Source organism: Myotis lucifugus, unplaced genomic scaffold, assembly GCF_000147115.1.
Source record: "Myotis lucifugus unplaced genomic scaffold, Myoluc2.0 scaffold_41, whole genome shotgun sequence".
In the NCBI taxonomy this organism is placed as follows: domain Eukaryota; kingdom Metazoa; phylum Chordata; class Mammalia; order Chiroptera; family Vespertilionidae; genus Myotis; species Myotis lucifugus.
The window spans coordinates 5,804,642-5,811,644 of NW_005871089.1; the positions used below are offsets into that span (position 1 = coordinate 5,804,642).

At 39.4% G+C, this 7,003-nt stretch overlaps 1 pseudogene; it reads left to right on the forward strand.

Annotated features, from left to right (window-relative positions):
* The first annotated feature begins 2,048 nt into the window (after nucleotides 1-2,048).
* LOC102437784 lies at nucleotides 2,049-2,602 on the forward strand (annotated as a pseudogene).
* The last annotated feature ends 4,401 nt before the right edge of the window (nucleotides 2,603-7,003 follow it).

Consider the following 7,003-nt stretch of genomic DNA (forward strand, 5'->3'; position numbering starts at 1 on the left):
ATATATATATATATATACTTTATGCATTCATATATGATGGACACGTGTAAGTGCATATAGAAGGAACATACCTCAACTTAATAATAGCCATATATGACAAGCCCACAGCTAATATCCTATTCAATGATTAAAGAAATTGAAAAAGGCACAAATAAATAAAAGGTATTGCATGCTCATGGATTGGAAGAATTGATATTGTTAAAATGTCCATACTAGCTACCCAAAACAAACTACAGATTTGATGCAATCCTTATAAAAATTTCAATGCCATTTTTCACAGAAATAGAACAAACAATCCTAATTTGTATAGAATCAAAAAAGACCCTGAATAGGCATAGCAACATTGAGAAAAAAGAACAAATCTGGAGACATCATGCTTCCTGATTTCAAGCTATATCACAAAACTATAGTAATCTAAACATTATGGTATTGGCATAAAAACAGACACATAGATCAATGTAACAGAATTAAACTCACACATAAATGGTCAACTCATTTACAATATACAATGAGAAAAGGACATTCTCTTTAATAAATGGTGTTGGAAAACCTGAAAAGCAATAATTCAAAAGAATAAATCTGGCCCACTCTCTTACACCATACACAAAAGTTAACTCAAAATAGATCAAAGACTTGAACATAAGACTCAAAACCATAAAATTCCTACAAGAAAACATGGGCAGTAAGCTTGTTGACATCAGTCTTTGCAATGATTTTTTTGTATTTGACACCACAAGTAAGAGCAACAAAAGAAAAAATAAACAAGTGGGACTACATTAAACTGAAACACTTCTGCACAACAAAGAAAACTAATCAACAAAATGAAAAGCAATTTACTAAGTTGTATAAAATTTATATAACTTAAGAGCAAAAAATCCAATTTTTAAAATGGGCAGAATATCTGAAGAGACATTTTTCCCAAGAAGACATACAGATGGCCAACAAGTACATGAAATGGTGCTCAACATCACTAACCATCAACAAAATGTAAACCAAAACCACAGTAATATATCACCTTACACCTGTTAGAATGGCTATTATCAAAAAGATAAGAAATAGCTAGTGTTGGAAAGGATGGAAAGAGCAGGGAATTCTTGTTCACACTGTTGGCAGGAATGGAAATTGGTGCCGCCACTATGGAAAACAGTATGGAGACTCCTCAAAAAATTAAAAATAGAACTACCGAGGCCCCCTGTGCCCATCAATCCACAGGGCGCACTTGGGAGCCTCTGTGAGCCCTGGCTAGGTGCAATCTTGGACAAACAGAGGTGCAATGCTGGGCTGTAGAAATTCTGAATACCTTCTTCCGGGATACCTGCTCACAGACACCTTGATCACGTGGCTTCAGCGCCAGGGCCCTTCAGCATGCGTCAGTACACCCTGATGGCAAACGCACCGTGGTGCCCCTGTGAGCTGCCACTGGGGGCACGTGTATCCAACCACGGAAGCAGCAACAGCAAAAGCTGAGTCTCCCCACCCCACAGTTACAGAACTCTGGACACCACAGTCACGCCTTTCTAGAACGCAGGCCACCTGAGCCCCACCACCCCAACAGATAGCTTCTGGCTGCCACTGTGAGTCCCGCTGGGCATGCACGATTTCAACCAAAGGCGCAAGACAGAAAAACTTGGGACACCGGCCTCCATGGCTGCTGGCTTCTAGACACTGCAGTTGCGCCTTTCCAGCTTGCAGGCTTACATCAAGAGAACCCAAATAGCTCAAGTAGGGAGCTACGCTAGATTACCAAGCCCAGGAGACCTGAGAGATCACACCAGTAGTACCATCCCCAAAAGAACCTGGGTAGCAAAGCAATCGGATCTACAATTAAAACATTACAGCAAAACATGGGAAGACAAAAAAGCAATCCCCAAAGGAAAGAAAAAGAGGAATCACTAGAAAGGGAGTTAAATGAAATTGAGACTAGTAACATGTCAGAGAAAGAATTCATAGTAACGGTTATAAGGATGCTCAAACAGCTGGAGGACAAATACACACAACTCAATGACAAATACACACAACTCAACAAGAATTATAAGGAGGCAGACGCCGCCACCCCGAAGCCGCCCGTGACCAGCCATGGTGAACCCCACTGTGTACTTCGACATCGCCGCCGATGGCGAGCCCCTGGGCCGCGTCTCCTTCGAGCTGTTTGCAGACAAGGTTCCAAAGATGGCAGAAAACTTCCGTGCTCTGACCACTGGGGAGAAGGGATTTTGTTATAAAAGTTCCTGCTTTCACAGAATTATTCCGGGATTTATGTGCCAGGGTGGTGACTTCACACGCCACAATGGCACAGGCGGCAAGTCCATCTATGGGGAGAAATTTGAGGATGAGAACTTTGTCCTGAAACATACAGGTCCTGGCATCTTGTCCATGGCAAATGCTGGGCCGAACACAAACGGCTCCCAGTTTTTCATCTGCACGGCCAAGACTGAGTGGTTGGATGGCAAGTATGTGGTCTTCAGCCGGGTGAAGGAAGGCATGGATATTGTGACAGCCATGGAGCGCTTTGGGTCCAGGAATGGCAAGACCAGCAAGAAGATCACCATTGCTGACTGTGGGCAACTCTAATAAATTTGACTTGTGTTTTATCTTAAAAAAACAACAACAACAACAAAACAAAAAACAAAACAAAAAAAACAAGAATTATAAGGAGCTGAATGAGAATGTCACCAACATGAAAAGGAACCAAGAGGAAATGAAGAACGACATAGCTGCAATAAAGAACATGATGGAAGGCTTAAACAGAAGACTAGAAGAGGCTGAGGACCGCATCAGCATATTAGGAGAAAAGGTAGGAAAAAAAACACACAAACACAGCGGCAACTGGAAAGAAAATTTAAAAAGCAAGAGGAGAGCCTAAGGGAGCTTTGGGACAACACAAAACAAAACAACATTTGCATAATAGGGGTACCAGAAGGAGAGGAAGAGACGCAAGGAATAGAAAACCCGTTTTGAAGAAATAATGACAGAAAACTTTCCTGATATTGGCAAGAAAAAAACTGCGCAAGTCCAAGAAGCACATAGAGTCCCAAACAAGATGAACCCCAAAAGACTGACACCAAGACACATCATAATTAAATTGGCAAACACCAACGACAAAGTAAGAATTTAAAAAAAACTTTTTTATTGATTTTTAGAGAGAGAAGAAGTGAAAGGGAGAGAGAGATAGAAACATCGATGAGAGAGAAAGTCATTGATTGGCTGCTTTCTGCATGGACCCACACTGGGGATTAAGCCTGCAACCTGGGCATGTGCCCTGACCAGGAATCGAACCAGTGACTTCCTGGTTCCTGGGTCGATGCTCAACTGTTGAGCCACACCAGCTGGACCAAAGTAAGAATTTTAAAGGCTGCCAGAGAGAGACAGAAAGTTGATACCTACAAGGGATCTTCTATTAGAATATCAACTGATTTCTCAACAGAAACACACCAGGCCAGAAGGGAATGGAATGAAATATACAAAGTGATGCAAAGAAGGGACTGAATCCAAGAATACCCAGCAAGGCTATCATTCAAATTTGAAGGTGGAATCAAGAGCTTCACAGACCAAAAAAGGGCTAAGAGAGTTTATTACCACCAAGCCAGCAATGCAAGAAATGCTAAAGGGACTGCTGTAAAAAGAACAAACTGAAAGGTAAGAAGAAACACAAACATTAAGAATAAAAATGATGACAAACAAGTACTTATCAATAATAACATTAAATGTAAATAGATTAAATGCTCCAATCAAAAGACATAGATGAATGGATAAGAAAACAAGCTGAATGGATCAGAAAACATGACCCATATATTTCTGTCTGCAAGAGACCCACCTCAGAACAAAGGATTCATACAGACTGAGAGTGAAGGGATGGAAAAAATTTTTTCAGGCAAATGGAAATGAGAAAAAAGCTGGGGTTGCAATACTCATAGCTGACAAAATAGACCTCAAAGTAAAGGCCATAAGAAGAGATAAGGAAGGCCTATACATAATACTAAAGGGAGTAGTTCAACAAGAAGATATAACTCTGGTAAACATATATGCACCCAATACAGGAGCACCCAAATACATAAAACAACTTCTGGAAGATTTCAAGGGAGAGATCGATAGCAATACAGTCATAGTAAGGGACTTTAATATCCCACTGACACCACTGGATAAATCCTCTAAACAAAAAATCAACAAAGAAACAGCAATACTAAATGACTCACTAGATCAAATGGACTTAATTGACATTTTCAGAATATTTTACCCCAAACCTACAGAATATACATTCTCCTCCAGTGCACATGAGACATTTTCAAAAATAGACCACATATTAGGACATAGGCAAAGTCAAGAGGATAGAAATCATAAAAAGCATCTTCTCAGATCACAATGTCATAAGACTAGAAATCAACTACAATAAAAACAATGAAAAAAATCAAACACTTGGAGGCTAAATAGCATGCTATGAAACAATGATTGGGTTACCAAAGAGATCAAGAAGAAATAAAAAGCATCCTGGAAACAAATGACAATGAAAACACAACAATCCAAAATCTATGTCACACAATGAAAGCAGTCCTGAGAGGGAAGTTTATAGCTCTACAGGCCTACCTCCAAAAACAATAAAAACTGGTAGTAAACTATCTAACCTTGCAACTTAAAGAATTAGAAAGAGAGCAACAAGAAAAGCCCACAATATTCAGAAGGAAGGAAATAATAAAGATCAGAGCAGAAATAAACAACATAGAGACAAAAAACAAACAAACAAAAAAAACAATACAAAAGATCAATGAAACCAAGAGCTGGTTCTTTGAAAGGATAAACAAGATTGATGAATCTCTAGCCAGGCTTATCAAGAAACAAAGAGAGAGGACCCAAATAAACAAAATCAGAAATGAAAGAGGTGAAGTAACAACTGATCCCACTGATATACAAAGGATAATAAAAAAAAATACTATGAACAACTCTACTCCAACAAACTGGACAACCTCGACAAAATGGACACATTCTTAGAAAAATACAAGCTTCCAAAACTCAATCAGGAAGAATAAAAAAACCTAACTACTGATGAAATTGAAACAGTAATCAAAAAACTTCCAGCAAACAAAAGCCCTGGACCAGATGGCTTCACAGGGGAGTTTTACCGAATATTCAAAGAACTAAAACCAATCCCTCTCAGACTATTCCAAAAAATTTAAGAGGAAGGTACACTTCCAAGCTCTTCTACGAAGCCAGCATTACCCTAATCCCAAAACCAGATAAAGACACTACAAAGAAAGAGAATTATAGGCCAAAATCCCTGATGAACATAGATGCTAAAATCCTCAACAAAATTCTAGCAAACCAGATCCAGCATTACATTAGAAAGATCATACACCATGGCCAAGTGAGATTTATTCCGGGGATGCAAGGCTAGTACAATATCTGCAAATCAATTAACATGATACATCACATAAACAAATTGAGAGACAAAAATCACATAATCATGTCAATTGATGCAGAAAAGGCATTTGACAAAGTCCAACACCCAGAGCCAGAGGAGCCACCACAGCAGTGAACAGCACCCGCCACAGAAGCTGCTCCCAACTGAGGAGCAGCTGCTACCACAACCGCCCGAGGAACAACCACAGCCCGAGGAGCCACTGCCACCCAGGGAGCAGCCACTGAAAGACTCAACATCTAGATATGTCCGTGAGGTCAAACATGGGTAGACAAAGAAACCCCCAAAGGAAAGAAAATGAGGACTCGCCAGAAAAGCAACTAAGTGAAACCTAGGCATGCAGCATGACAGAAAAAGAATTCAGATTAAGGGTCCTAGAATGCATAAACCGGATGGATGAAAAAATCAACAACTTATGCAAGAAGCAAGAAGAAACAGATGAAAAAAATCAATAAATTATGTAAGAACCAAGAAGAAATGAAGAGTGATATAGCTGCAATAAAAAAACACCATTGAAAGTTTCAACAGTAGACTAGGAGAAGCGGAGGACCCAATTAGCGAATTAGAAGACAGGGAAACAAAACACACCCAAACTGAACAGCAATTGGAGAAAAAAATTAAAAGACAGGAGGAGAGCCTAAGGGAGCTATGGGACAACATGAAACGAAACAACATACGAATAATAGGGGTGCCAGAACAACAGAAAGAGGAACAAGATTTAGAAAACCTATTTGAAGAAATAATATCAGAAAACTTCCCTGAGGTGGGGAAGAAAAAAGTCACACAAGCACGGAGAGTCCCAAACAAGGTGAACCCGAAAAGACCAACACCAAGACACATCATAATTACCATGGCAAATGTTCAGGACAAAGAGAGAATCTTAAAGGCTGCAAGAGAGAGACAGAAAGTTACATACAAGGGATCTCCCATTAGATTATCAAATGATTTCTCAACAGAAACACATCAGGCCAGAAAAGAATGGACAGAAATTTACAAAGTGATGCAAAGCAAAGGACTGAATCCAAGAATACTCTATCCAGCAAGGCTATCATTCAAAATTGAATGGGAAATAAGAAGCTTCACAGACAAAAAAAGGCTAAGGGAGTTTATCACCACCAAGCCAGCAATGCAAGAAATGCTAAAGGGACTGGTGTAAAAAGAAGAAATAAAAAGCTAAGAAAGAAAACAGCCACAAAAAATAGAAATGGCTACAAACACTTACCTTTCAATAATAACTTTAAACATAAATGGACTAAATGGTCCAATCAAAAGACATCGAGTGGCTGAATGGATAAAAAAAAACATGACCCATATATTTGCTGTCTACAAGAGATTCACCTCAGAAGAAGGGACTCACACAGACTGAAAGTGAAGGGATGGAAAAATATCTTTCAGGCAAATGGAAATGAAAAAAAAAAAGCTGGGGTAGCAATACTTATATCGGACAAAATAGACCTCAAAGTGAAGGCCATAACAAGCGATAAGGGAGGCCACTTCATAATACTAAAGGGATCAATACAACAAGAGGATATAACCCTGATAAACATATATGCACCAAATGCAGGAGCACCCAAATACATAAGAAAACTCCTG